The 13,796-nt window shown below is 40.3% G+C and overlaps 1 non-coding gene across 1 annotated transcript; it reads right to left on the bottom strand.

The window, feature by feature from the left end:
- Positions 1–9,160: 9,160 nt before the first annotated feature.
- On the bottom strand, positions 9,161–9,268 carry LOC148568554 (small nucleolar RNA R71). Its single transcript, XR_015882934.1, has one exon. It is a non-coding gene; the product is annotated as a small nucleolar RNA R71 (small nucleolar RNA).
- Positions 9,269–13,796: the final 4,528 nt, after the last annotated feature.

Genomic DNA, 13,796 nt, shown 5'->3' with positions numbered 1-13,796 from the left:
CCGATTTCTTTATGTTGTCTTCTACCAAGTTATCTTTGTAATCTTCTTTCTTGGACTTTTGTCAGGTCTCTTTCAGGGATTACTCTTGTTTTGTAGGAGGCCGACTTCTTCACGTCGTCTTCTTCTAAGTTATTTTTGTAATCCTCTTTCTTGGACCTTTGTCAGGTCTCTTTCAGGGATTACTTTTATAACTTGTTTTGTAGGAGGCTGACTTCTTTTCGTCGTCCTCTTCTAAGTTATTTTTGTAATCCTCTTTCTTGGACCTTTGTCAGGTCTCTTTCAGGGATTACTTTTATAACTTGTTTTGTAGGAGGCCGACTTCTTTACGTCGTCCTCTTCTAAGTTATTTTTGTAATCCTCTTTTTTGGACCTTTGTCAGGTCTCTTTCAGGGATTACTTTTATAACTTGTTTTGTAGGAGGCCGACTTCTTTACGTCGTCCTCTTCTAAGTTATTTTTGTAATCCTCTTTCTTGGACCTTTGTCAGGTCTCTTTCAGGGATTACTTTTATAACTTGTTTTGTAGGAGGCCGACTTCTTTTCGTCGTCCTCTTCTAAGTTATTTTTGTAATCCTCTTTCTTGGACCTTTGTCAGGTCTCTTTCAGGGATTACTTTTATAACTTTTTCATTTTGGGCCGACTTTGTTATGTCGGGCCCTTCTAAGTTAAAGTAATCCTCTTTAATAGGGTTGGCCAGACCTCTTTCCAGGGTTTACTTATAACTTGGGTTGACTTGGTCCGACTTCTCAACGTCGGCCAGTCTTTAAGTTATTATTTAGCAATCCATAAGACCTCGTCAGGTTCTTTTTCGGATCACTTTCGATAACTTCTTACATTATTCTGTGTTCATCTTTGCCGATTTGTAGAAGGTGGTTGCTATCTTTAGATCGTCTTTTAGGTGAATCGCGTTTTCACCTTTATCAGACGATTGTCTTTATCGTGATCGTGCAGTGAAATTATTTTTCACTTTATGCCGATCTGTTGCTTTATAATCGGACGATGAATGCTTCAGATTAATGCGTCTTGGACATTTGTAGAATATTTAAAAATATATTTTGTTTAAAAGAAAGTGCAAATATATACATGCGGGAATTTTTCATCCCTATAAGTCGGATAGTGTCTGAGTCTCACTTGGTGCCTCATTAAAAAACCTTTTCAGGAAAAAGAGTGCATCCAATAATGAGATCTTTTACTTTTTCTAACTGTAATACCTTCTTAGGTTGCTGGCGTACCATGATCTGGGAAGCTCTCGTCCGTCGAGTTCGGACAGTCTGTAGTAGCCCTTCCCGAGTACTTCTACAACTCGGTAGGGTCCTTTCCAGTTTGCTGCTAACTTTCCTTCTCCTGGTCGAGTCGTCCCAATATCATTTCAGATTAAGATGAGATCATTCTCTGCGAAACTTCTCGGCACTACCTTTTGATTATATCTGGAAGCCATCCGATGTTTTAGTGCTTCTTCCCTAATCCGAGCTTTTTCTTGGATTTCGGGTAGTAGGTCGAGTTCTTCTCTCTGAAGTTGAGAGTTGGCCTCTTCATTGTAGTGGACTACTCTAGATGACCCTTCCTCGATCTCTACTGGGATCATTGCCTCCACTCCATATGCTAATCGAAAGGGTGATTCATTTTTCGTGGAGTGTGGCGTTGTTCGATATCCCCATAGGACTTGTGGAAGTTCTTCAGCCCAAGCTCCCTTTGCATCTTGTAGTCTCCGTTTCAACCCAGCCAATATGACTTTGTTGGCGGCTTCGGCCTGTCCATTGGCTTGAGGGTGTTCGACGGAGGTGAACTGGTGCTTTATATTCAAGTCGGTTACTAGTCTCCTGAAGCCTGCGTCTGTGAATTGAGTGCCATTGTCTGTAGTGATGGAGTATGGAACCCCGAACCTCGTGACAATGTTCCTGTATAGGAATTTCCAGCTTCTTTGAGCGGTGGCGTCGGCTAGGGGCTCTGTCTCAATCCATTTTGTAAAATAGTCTACTCTGACTATGAGGAATTTTACTTGTCCTGATCCCTGGGGAAAGGGTCCGAGAAGATCAAGTCCCCATTTTGCAAATGGCCAGGGCGAGGTTACACTGATGAGCTCTTCTGGCGGGGCGATGTGGAAGTTGGCATGTTTCTGACATGGTGGACATGTCTTTACAAATTCTATAGCTTCTTTCTGTAGGGTTGGCCAGTAGAATCCCGCCCGCAGTACCTTTTTGGTGAGAGCTTGTGCCCCGAGATGATTGCCACAAATACCACTGTGTACTTCTTCTAAAACTTCCCTTGTGTTGGAGGTCGCACACATTTTAGTAGTGGTATTGAGATCCCTCTTTTATATAAGGTGTTGTTTATGATGGTGTAGTACTGAGCCTCCCGTTTTAACCTCTTCGCCTCTTTTTTCGTCCGTGGGAAGTGTTTCTGCTTTGAGGTAGTTAATTATAGGAGTCATCCATCCTTGATCCCGATCTGTTATGGCTAGGATTTTTTCTTCTTCCGAGATTGACGGGTTCTGTATCATTTCCTGGATGAGGCTTCTATTATTGCCCCCTGGTTTGGTGCTGGCTAGTTTCGAGAGTGCGTTAGCTCGGGCATTTTGTTCGCGGGGTATGTGGTAGATCTTATATTCCCCGAGGAGTCCGAGCTGTTCTTTGGTTTTATCCAAATACTTTTTCATGGTGGGATCTTTAGCTTGGTAGCTCCCCGTTATCTGTGAGGTGACTACTTGTGAATCACTGTAGATGTTGAGTTTTTGAGCTCCAACCTCTTTAGCCAACTTCAAACCAGCTAATAACGCTTCATATTCCGCTTGGTTGTTTGAAGCCGGGAACCCGAACTTGAGGGAGAGCTCAACTTGGGTTCCTTGGTTTCTTTCTATTATCACACCTGCGCCGCTTCTAGTCTTATTTGAAGAACCGTCCACATAGAGATTCCATTCTGTGGGAATTTCCAGGGCATCTGTGAATTCTGCGATGAAGTCGGCCAGATATTGTGATTTGATGGCCGTCCGAGCTTCATATTGGAGGTCGAACTCGGATAGCTCGACTGCCCATTGTAAAATTCTGCTTGCCAGATCTGTTTTCTGCAATATTCCTTTTATGGGCTGGTTGGTTCGAACCCTAATGGTGTGAGCCTGGAAGTACGGGCGAAGTCGTCGAGACGTTAGAATGAGGGTGTAGGCAAACTTTTCTATTTTCTGGTAGTTCAACTCGGATCCCTGTAGCGCTTTACTAATGAAGTAGACGGGTTGTTGCCCACTTTTGTCTTCTCTGACTAGTGCTGAGGCTATTGCCTGGTTTCCTACTGCGAGATATAATATGAGCGGTTCTCCTTCTCGTGGTCGAGATAAGATAGGTGGCCGTCCTAAGAATTCCTTGAAGTTTTGGAAGGCTTGCTCACATTCTGTTGTCCATTCGAACTGCTTTCCCTTCCTCAAAGTAGCATAAAAGGGGAGAGATCTTATCGCTGATCCTGCTAAGAACCTGGATAGGGCGGCTAATCTCCCGTTGAGTTGCTGTACTTCTTTGACACAGGTTGGGCTCTTCATGTTGAGTATGGCTTAACATTTATCCGGATTTGCTTAAATTCCTCTTTGTGTGAGCATGAAACCTAAGAATTTGCCTGCTTCTACTGCAAAAGTGCATTTCGCAGGATTGAGTCGCATGTCATGCTTCCTTATAGTGTCGAACACTTGAGCCAGGTCGGACAAAAATGTCTCTTCGCTTTGTGTCTTTATTAACATGTCGTCTACATAGACTTCCATGATTTTTCCGATGTGATTTGAGAAGACTTTATTCATTAGCCTTTGATAAGTGGCTCCCGCATTCTTGAGACCAAAAGGCATCACAATGTAGCAGTAATTCACTTTCGGCGTTAAAAATGAAGTCTTTTCTTGATCTGGTGGATACATGGGGATTTGGTTGTATCCCGAGTATGCGTCCATAAACGAAAGGTATCTATATCCGGAGGAAGCGTCTACCAGAGAGTCGATACTTGGGAGTGGGTAAGGATCTTTTGGGCAAGCTTTGTTGAGATCGGTGTAATCGGTGCACATTCGTCACTTTCCATTTGATTTTCTCACCAAGACGACGTTGGCTAGCCATAATGGGTACTTGACTTTTCTTATGAATCCTGCCTCCAGTAATGCTTGTACCTGTTCTTCCACAGCTTGGGATCGCTCTGCCCCAAGTTTTCTTCGTCTCTACTGTACCGGCCAAGATCCTGGATAGACTGCCAACTTGTGGCACATTAGTTTGGGGTCTATGCCTGGCATGTCTGCGGCTTTCCATGCGAAGAGATCGACATTGTCTCGTAAGAATTGTACCAGTAATTCTTTTGAGTCTCCTTTCAGGATCGTGTCGATATTAGTTGTTTTGTCTGAGGTGTCTCCGATCTGAACCTTCTCTATCTCACCTTCTGGCTGCGGACGGAGTTCTTCTCGTCTCTGAACTCTGCCAAGCTCAATTGCATGAAACTCTTCTCCTCTGCTCTGAGGTTTAGACTTTCGTTATAACAGCGACGTGCCATCTTTTGATCTGCTTTTATTGTGGCTATCCCCTCTGTAGTTGGGAATTTCATGCATAGATGTGGAGTCGAGACTATTGCGCCGAGTTGATTTAGTGTTGTCCGACCTATTAGAGCGTTGTAGGCTGAACTCACGTCGACCACAATGTAGTCTATTTTGAGTGTCCTGGATTGGTTTCCCTTTCCGAAGGTTGTATGTAGTGATATGTATCCCAGTGGTTGTACCGGGGTATCTCCGAGTCCGAACAGATTGTTCGGATATGCCTTAAGCTCTTTGTCTTCTAGGCCAAGCTTGTCGAAGACAGCTTTGAATAAGATATCGGCAGAGCTCCCTTGGTCTATTAATGTGCGGTGCAGATTGGCATTTGCCAATATGATGGTGATGACCATGGGTCGTCGTGTCCCGAGATGATACCGGATGCGTCCTCTTTAGTGAATGTGATTGCAGGGATGTCGGGTGCTTCCTCCTTTCCCTCAACATGATATACTTCTTTGAGATATCTTTTGCGAGATGATTTGGAGATTCCTCCCCCTGCAAATTCGCCGTGTATCATGTGGACGTGTCTTTCTGGTGTATGAGGTGATCGCGCGGTTCATCCGATATCTTCGTCCCTTCGTCCATTTCTTTGATCATCATCTCGGGTGGCCAGAAACTGATCTAGTTTTCCTTCCCTCACCAATTTTTCTATGATGTTTTTTAAATCGAAGCACTCGTTGGTGGAGTGCCCTCGCACTCGATGATATTCACAATACTCATTCTGGTTTCCTCCTCCTCTTTTGCCTTTGAGTGGCCGAGCTGGGGGTATTCTCTCCGTATGGCAGACTTCTTTGTATACGTCGACTAAGGATACCCTGAGAGGGGTGTAATTGTGGTATTTTTTTATTTTCTCCCCTTGTCGATCTTTTTTCCTTTTGGACTCCTTATCTTTATCTCGGTTAGGGACCCCGGATTTGGAGGTTTCTCCCAACTGAGCGTTTTCTTCCATGTTGATGTATTTTTCTGCTCGCTCCTACACTTCGTCTAAGGAGGTAGGGTACTTCTTTGATATAGATTGGCTAAAAGGTCCTTCTCGTAGGCCGTTGATGAGTCCTATGATGGCGGCCTCTGTTGGCAAGCTTTGTATGTCCATGCATGTTTTGTTGAATCTTTCCATGTAGTTGCGGAGGCTCTCCCGATCGCCTTGCTTGATCCCCAGTAAACTGGGGGCGTGTTTGGCCTTATCTTTCTGGATGGAGAATCTGGCTAGGAATTTTTTGGCCAGGTCGTCAAAGTTTGAGATGGACTTTGGAGGTAAGTTGTCGAACCATCTGATTGCTGTCTTCGTGAGAGTTGTTGGAAAAGCTTTGCAGCGAACGACATCTGAGGCGTCGGTGAGGTACATTCAGCTTCTGAAATTGCTGAGATGATGGTTGGGATCTGTGGTACCATCATACAAAATCATATCCGGGAGTTTGAAGTCTTTTGGAATTTTGGTTTTCATGATTTTCCTGGTGAATGGATCTTGTTCTTTGCGTGAATTTTCCTCAGGAGTGGCCCGAGGAGTTTTTGCTTTGAGATCGGCTTCTAATTGCAGTAGTTTGTCTTCCAGTTCTCGACGTCGCCATACCTCTCTTTGAAGATCCTTCCCAACCTCTCGTTGTTGTTGGGTTTCTTTTTCAAGTTGCTTTAAGCGATCTTGAAGTGCTTTTATTACCCCGGGATTTGATGAGTTTTTGTCCCCTTTGGATTCCGGAGTATCCTTTAGCATAGTGTCTGCGTTCTTGTGCGGCGTTCTGTTTTCTAGATCTGAATCGTGGTCGTTGTCGTGACCGTCCGCCATGGTGTTGGGATGACTTCCAGGTTCCCCGGCAACGGCGCCAATGTTCCGAGGGTTACCTGAAACTGTAGGTCGATCTCGGATGAGATCTTCAGTACTGGTCGGAGATGACGTGTCCAGCTGGCTGGTGGCAGCCGGAGCTGTTGTGTCCGACTTGTTGGACTGGCTACACTCCTGATCCTTGGTCACCAGAGGTTGGGGGTACCTGCAAGAGACTCCGATGCTTAAGTTAGCATGGGTATTAAACAGGTTTTATGTAGAATCAGAGTATGAGTTTTACCTGGGTGCTCCAGTGTATTTATAGTAGATGGGGCTGACCTTTCTGATAAGATAAGTTAGTTATTTTATCTTATCTTTATCTTATTTTGGGTGAAGTCAGCTTATCTTCAAGGGAACCGCCTTTATCTCTATAGGCTTGGATTGCCTTTGGATTTGAGTCGTGTTCCTCGATTTGGGTCCTCTATTGGGCTCTCCTGTCGGTTTGGCCGATCTCTTTGAGAAGAGGTCGGCTAGTCGGACCTGAAGAGGTCGGTCGCCATGTCGTTAAACATCCCGGGCCGGACAGCTTGACCCAGGGTATAAGAAGTTACCAAGGAAGGAATGATCACGATTTCGCACACCAAGTTTTTGGCGTCGTTGCCGGGGATTGTTCGAGTTTGGACAACTGACAGTTCATCTTGTTGCTCAGATTAGGTAACTTTATTTTAATTTTAACCTTTTTGTTTTTATTATTCTTATTTTCGAAAAAATATAAAAAAATAAATATTTTCAAAAATATATTTTTATTCAGAATTTTTAAGAATGAATTCTAGTATTTCATGAAGCACGTTGAAGCCTGGCTAGCTGTAAAGCCATGTCTAAATTCTTTTGGATTGAGGCTTACTCCTCACATGCTTGAATTATGTATGCTGAAGCTTAGCTGGCTATTGGCCATGTCTAGTATTTTGGACCGGAGCTTTCACTGAAAGCTTGGCTGGCTAGTAAGCCATATCTAATTCCTGGACTGGAGCTTTAGACTAACACTGCAAGATTCCTGGAATTCCTATTAAAAAAATTTTGAAATCCTTATTTTGCTTTTTCCAATTAATTTTCGAAAAAAATCCAAAAAAAAAAAATCTTTAAAATCATAAAATCAAAAATAATTTTATGTTTCTTGTTTGAGTCTTATGTCAATTTTTAAGTTTGGTGTCAATTGCATGTTTATCTCTTTCTTGCATTTTTCGAAAACTCATGCATGGTGTTCTTCATTATCTTCAAGTTGTTCTTGGTAAGTTTTCTTGTTTGATCTTTAAAATTTCTTGTTTGGTGTTTCTTCTTGTTTTTCATATGCATTCTTGAATTATTAATGTCTAAAGAATAAAAATTTTTAAGTTTGGTGTCTTGCATATTTTCTTTTCTTGAAAGTTTTTCAAAAAATAAGTTCTTGGTGTTCATCTTGACATTCAAACTGTTCTTAGTGTTCATCTTGACATTCATAGTGTTTTTGCATGCATTTTTGGTTTTGATCTTAATTCTTCATGTTTTGTTTCATTCTTGCTATTTAAAAAAAAAAAGAGAGAAAAACATCAAAAGGATATCTTTTTCTTTTTTCTCTTTCATCATTAAAAATTCAAAAATAAAAAAATATCTTTCCCTTTTTCACTCATAAATTTTCGAAAATTTGAGTTGACTTTTTCAAAACTTTTTAAAATTTAATTGTTTCTTATGAGTCAAATCAAATTTTCAATTTAAAAATTCTATCTTTTTCAAATCTTTTTCAAAATCAAATCTTTTTAATTTATTCTTCAATCATATCTTTTTTTTAAAATAAATTGCAATCATATCTTCTCAATCAAATCTTTTTCAAAATAATTTCAATCATTTCAATCATATCTTTTTTTTTTAAAAAATCAATTTTCAATATCTTTTCTAACTTTCTATCCTTTCAAATTTGATTTTCAAATCTTTTTCAATTAACCACTTAACTTTTTGTTTGATTTTAAAAGTTTACTATTTCAATCATATCTTTTTCAAAACCACATAACTACTTTTCTCTCTCTTATTTTCGAAAACTCCTTTCCCCTTTTTCAAAATTCTTTTTAATTAACTAATTATTTTAAATTTTAATTTAATTTAATTTTTCTTTTTAATTTTCGAATTTTAATTAATATTTAAAATAAAAACAAAAATATTTTTATTTTATTTTAATTAATTCAAATTTTTCTCTTCTCCTTCTTCTATTCTCCTCTTCTTCTACTCACATAAAGGAATCTCTATACTGTGACATAGAGGATTTCATATTTTCTGTTCTCTTCTTTTTCACATGAGTAGGAGCAAGGATAAGAACATTCTTGTTGAAGCTGATATGGAACCTGAAAGGACTCTGAAGAGGAAACTAAGAGAAGCTAAAACACAACACTCTGAAGAGAACTTTACTGAAATTTTCGAAAAAGAAGTAGAGATGGCCGAAACCAATAACAATGGTGGAGGTGCAAGGAAGATGCTTGGTGACTTTACTGCACCAAATTCCAACTTACATGGAAGAAGCATCTCAATCCCTGCCATTGGAGCAAACAATTTTGAGCTAAAGCCTCAATTAGTTTCTCTGATGCAACAGAATTGCAAGTTTCATGGACTTCCATCAGAAGATTCTTTTCAGTTCTTAACTGAATTCTTGCAGATCTGTGATACTGTTAAGACCAATGAGGTTGACCCCGAGGTCTACAGGCTTATGCTTTTCCCATTTGCTGTAAGAGACAGAGCTAGAATATGGTTGGACTCTCAACCTAAAGACAGCCTGAACTCTTGGGATAAGCTGGTCATGGCTTTCTTAGCCAAGTTTTTTCCTCCTCAAAAGCTTAGTAAACTTAGAGTGGATGTTCAAACCTTCAGACAAAAGGAAGGTGAATCCCTCTATGAAGCTTGGGAGAGATACAAGGAACTGACCAAAAAGTGTCCTTCTGACATGCTTTCAAAATGGACCATCCTGGATATAATTTATGATGGTCTGTCTGAATTATCTAAAATGTCATTGGACCATTCTGCAGGTGGATCTATTCACATAAAGAAAACGCCTACAGAAGCCCAAGAACTCATTGACATGGTTGCAAATAATCAGTTCATGTACACTTCTGAAAGGAATCCTGTGAGTAATGGGACGCCTATGAGGAAGGGAGTTCTTGAAATTGATACTCTGAATGCCATATTGGCTCAGAATAAAATATTGACTCAGCAAGTCAATATGATCTCTCAGAGTCTGAATGGATTGAAAGAATCATCCAACAGTACTAAAGAGGCATCTTCTGAAGAAGAAACTTATGATCCTGAGAACCTTGCAATAACAGAGGTGAATTACATGGGTGAACCCTATGGAAACACCTATAATCTCTCATGGAGAAATCATCCAAATTTCTCATGGAAGGATCAACAAAAGCCTCAACAAGGCTTTAATAATGATGGAAGAAAAAGGTTTAGCAATAGCAAACCTTTTCCATCATCCACTCAGCAACAGACAGAGAATTCTGAGCAGAATCCATCTAGCTTAGCAAATATAGTCTCTGATCTATCTAAGGCCACTGTGAGTTTCATGAATGAAACAAGGTCCTCCATTAGAAATTTGGAGGCACAAGTGGGCCAGCTGAGTAAAAGGGTCACTGAAACTCCTCCTAGTACTCTCCCAAGCAATACAGAAGAAAATCCAAAGAGAGAGTGCAAAGCCATTGATTTAATCATCATGGTCGAACCTACAAGGGAGGGAGAGGACGTGAATCCCAGTGAGGAAGACCTCCTAAGATGTCCAGTGATCAACAAGGATTTTCCCTCTGAGGAACCAAAGGAATCTGAGACTCATCTAGAGACCATAGAGATTCTATTGAACCTCCTTATGCCATTCATGAGCTCTGATGAGTATTCTTCTTCTGAAGAGAATGAATATGTTACTAAAGAGCAAGTTGCCAAGTACCTTGGTGCAATCATGAAGCTGAATGCCAAATTATTTGGTAATGATACTTGGGAAGATGAACCTCCCTTGCTCATCAATGAACTAAGTGATCTGGATCAACTGAGAATGCCTTAGAAGAAACAGGATCCTGGAAAGTTCTTAATACCTTGTACCATAGGCACCATGACCTTTGAGAAAGCTCTATGTAACCTTGGGTCAGGGTTAAACCTCATGCCACTCTCTGTAATGGAGAAACTGGGAATCTTTGAGGTGCATGACGTTGAGATTTTTACCAGTAAAGAGATTCATAGAAAGAGTTGCGTTGTAGATATAGTCTCTAAACCAACAAAAATCCCTTCGTACAAACATTTTGGGTGTCACAAGTAACAAACCCCTTTAGAAATTGTTAACCGAGTATTCAAACCTCGGGTCATCTTCTCAAGGAACTGCGAGGAAGTACGTTCTTATTATTGGCTATAGAGGTTGTAATCGGGGTTTAGAAGATGAGAAGCAAGTAAATTGAATGACAGGGAAAGTAAATGGCAATTAAAAATAAATAAATACTGTAAAGCAAACTTTTGGCAAGGTAAGAGAAGTTGGAGGTCCAACGTAGTTATCTCTCTCAACTATAATGAAAGTTGAATCTAAACTCCACTTGGTCAACCTTTACTAGGGCAAAGGAAAGTCAGGGGACTAATTAAATTGACCTTTGAATCCTATTTATTTCCTAAGAAAAGGTTGGGATTGCTTAAGTCCAACTCAATTAGCAAGATAACGATTATTAATTATGTTGAGTTTAATAACTGTTGAGTTACTAAATTCTTAACCAGAACCAAAAGGGGAAAAAGTAAAATTGCTGGAATAATAAAAATATCCTTAGATAGGAAGCAATGGTGACTTAAATCAAAGAGAACAATCATAAACTGAAAATACCTCAATTATCATTAATTCAAATAACTGTCTGTAACATGGAATAATTCGTAAATCAAATTATAATAATCAATTCAAATGTTGGAATAAATAAATAAAAGTAAAACTAAAATAAAAGAACATTAAACCTGGGATCCAAAGTTACTCTTAAAACAAGAAGAAATCCTAAATCCTAACAGAGAGAGAGAGAGAAGATCTCCCTCTCAACTAAATCTAAATCATTGAAAGGTAAAATATGCGAGCTCTCTTGAATGGATGCATTCCCACACTTTATAACCTCTGGTCTATGCTGTCTGTACTTGGATCTGGGCCAAAAAGGGCTTCAGAATTCGCTGGGGGCGTATTCTGTAATTTCTTGTGCGTGGCCTCTGTCACGCGTCCGCGTGGGTCACGCGGTCGCGTCATCTGGAGCTTTTCCTTTCCACGCGGTCGCGTCAGTCATGCGACCGCGTCAGTCATGCGGCCGCGTCGCTGCTGATTCGTGCTTGGCACGCGATCGCGTCATCCATGCGATCGCGTGAATACCAGTTTTCTTCAAAGCTCCGTTTTGCTTTCTCCTTTCATTTTTGTATGTTTTCTTTTCCATCCTTTAAGTCATTCTGCCTTAGAAAATCTGAAACTACTCAACACACTAATCACGGCATCGAATGGAAATAAAGGTAATTAAAATAATTAATTTTTAAAGCTTAGGAAACATGTTTTTCACAATATGACATAATAAGGAAGGGAAGGTAAAATCATGCAATTAATGTGAATAAGTAGGTGAAGAGTTGAATAAATCACTCTAATTAAGCACAAAAGAACTCATGAAATATGGGTTTATCAGTGCAAGTTGCCAGAATCTCATTAGAGATGGCAGACAACTCAAGAAAACAGGCTTATGGACAAGTAGAGAACATGCTAGTAAAGGTTAAAGGCCTTTATATCCCTGCTGATTTCATAATCCTAGATACTGGGAAGGATGAGGATGAATCCATCATCCTTGGAAGACCCTTCCTAGCCACAACAAGAGCTGTGATTGATGTGGACAGAGGAGAATTGATCATTCAACTGAATGAGGACAACCTTGTGTTTAAAACTCAAGGATCTCCTTCTGTAACTATGGAGAGGAAGCATGAAAAGCTTCTCTCACTGCAGAGTCAATCAAAGCCCCCACAGTCAAACTCTAAGTTTGGTGTTGAACCCCCACATTCAAACTCTAAGTTTGGTGTTGGGAGGTTCCAACCTTGCTCTGAACATCTGTGAGGCTCCATGAGAGCTCACTGTCAAGCTATTGACATTAAAGAAGTGCTTGTTGGGAGGCAACCCAATGTTATTTAATCATATCTATTTTATTTTCTTTTTGTTATTTCGTGTTTTATTAGGTTGATGATCATGTGAAGTCACAAAAACTACTGAAAAATCAAAAACAAAATGAAAAACAGCATTGAAAATAGCACACCCTGGAGGAGAGCAGTCTGGCATTTAAACGCCAGAAACAAGCATCTGTCTGGCGTTTAACACCGAAACAAGCATCTGCCTGGTGTTAAACGCCAGAAACAGGCTACATCTGGGCGTTTAACGCCAGAAACAAGCAGCAGTCTGGCGTTAAATGCCAGGATTGCATAGCAAGGGCGTTTTACACGCCTAATTAGAGCAGGGATGTTAAGTCCTTGGCCCCACTGGATCTGTGGACCCCACAGGATCCCTACCACTTCTTCTCTCATCTTCACACCTTTTCATAACACTCTTCCTTAATTAACCTCCATCAATCACCTCCATTACTCCTCCAAAACCATCATAACCACCTAAACCCCCTTGACCGAACCATTCACACACCTCAATCTCCTCCATTTTCTTCTTCTTCTACTCACTTCTTTCTTCTTTTGCTCGGGGATGAGCAAACCTTCTAAGTTTGGTGTGGTAAAAGCATTGCTTTTTGTTTTTCCATAACCATCTAGGGCACCTAAGGCCAGAGACATTCTCATTGAAGAGGACAAGCCCATCACTAAGAAAAGGATGGAGCAAATAAAAGATCATGGACCTCAACATGAGCATGAGGAAATTCCTCACCATGAAATCCCTAAGATGCCTCAGGGGATGCACTTTCCTCCACAGAATTATTGGGAACAAATCAACACTTCCCTAGGAGAATTAAGTTCTAACATGGGACAACTAAGGGTGGAGTATCAAGAGCACTCCATCATCCTCCATGAAATTAGAGAAGATCAAAGAGCTATGAGGGAGGAGCAACAAAGGCAAGGAAGAGACATAGAGGAGCTCAAAAGCACCATTGGTTCTTCAAGAAGAGGAAGACGCCACCCTCACTAAGGTGGACTCATTCCTTAATCTCCTTGTCTATTTATTTTCTGTTTTCGGTTTCCATGCTTCATGTTTAATTATGTTTGTGTCTTTACTATATGATCATTAGTGTCTAAGTGTCTATGCCTTAAAGTTATGAATATGAATCCATCACCTCTCTTGAATGAAAAATATTTTAAAAACAAAAGAACAAGAAGTACATGGTTTCGAATTCATCCTTGAAACTAGTTTAATTATTTTGATGTGGTGGCAATACTTTTTGTTTTCTGAATGTATGCTTGAACAGTGCATATGTCTTTTGAATTTGATGTTTATGAATGTTAAATAT

The sequence above is a fragment of the Arachis ipaensis genome, chromosome B4, assembly GCF_059453495.1.
Source record: "Arachis ipaensis isolate K30076 ecotype BB chromosome B4, ASM5945349v1, whole genome shotgun sequence".
Classification (NCBI taxonomy): Eukaryota; Viridiplantae; Streptophyta; class Magnoliopsida; order Fabales; family Fabaceae; genus Arachis; species Arachis ipaensis.
The sequence above is the reverse complement of the archived record's forward strand: the minus strand, read 5'-3'. Positions and strand labels throughout refer to the sequence as shown.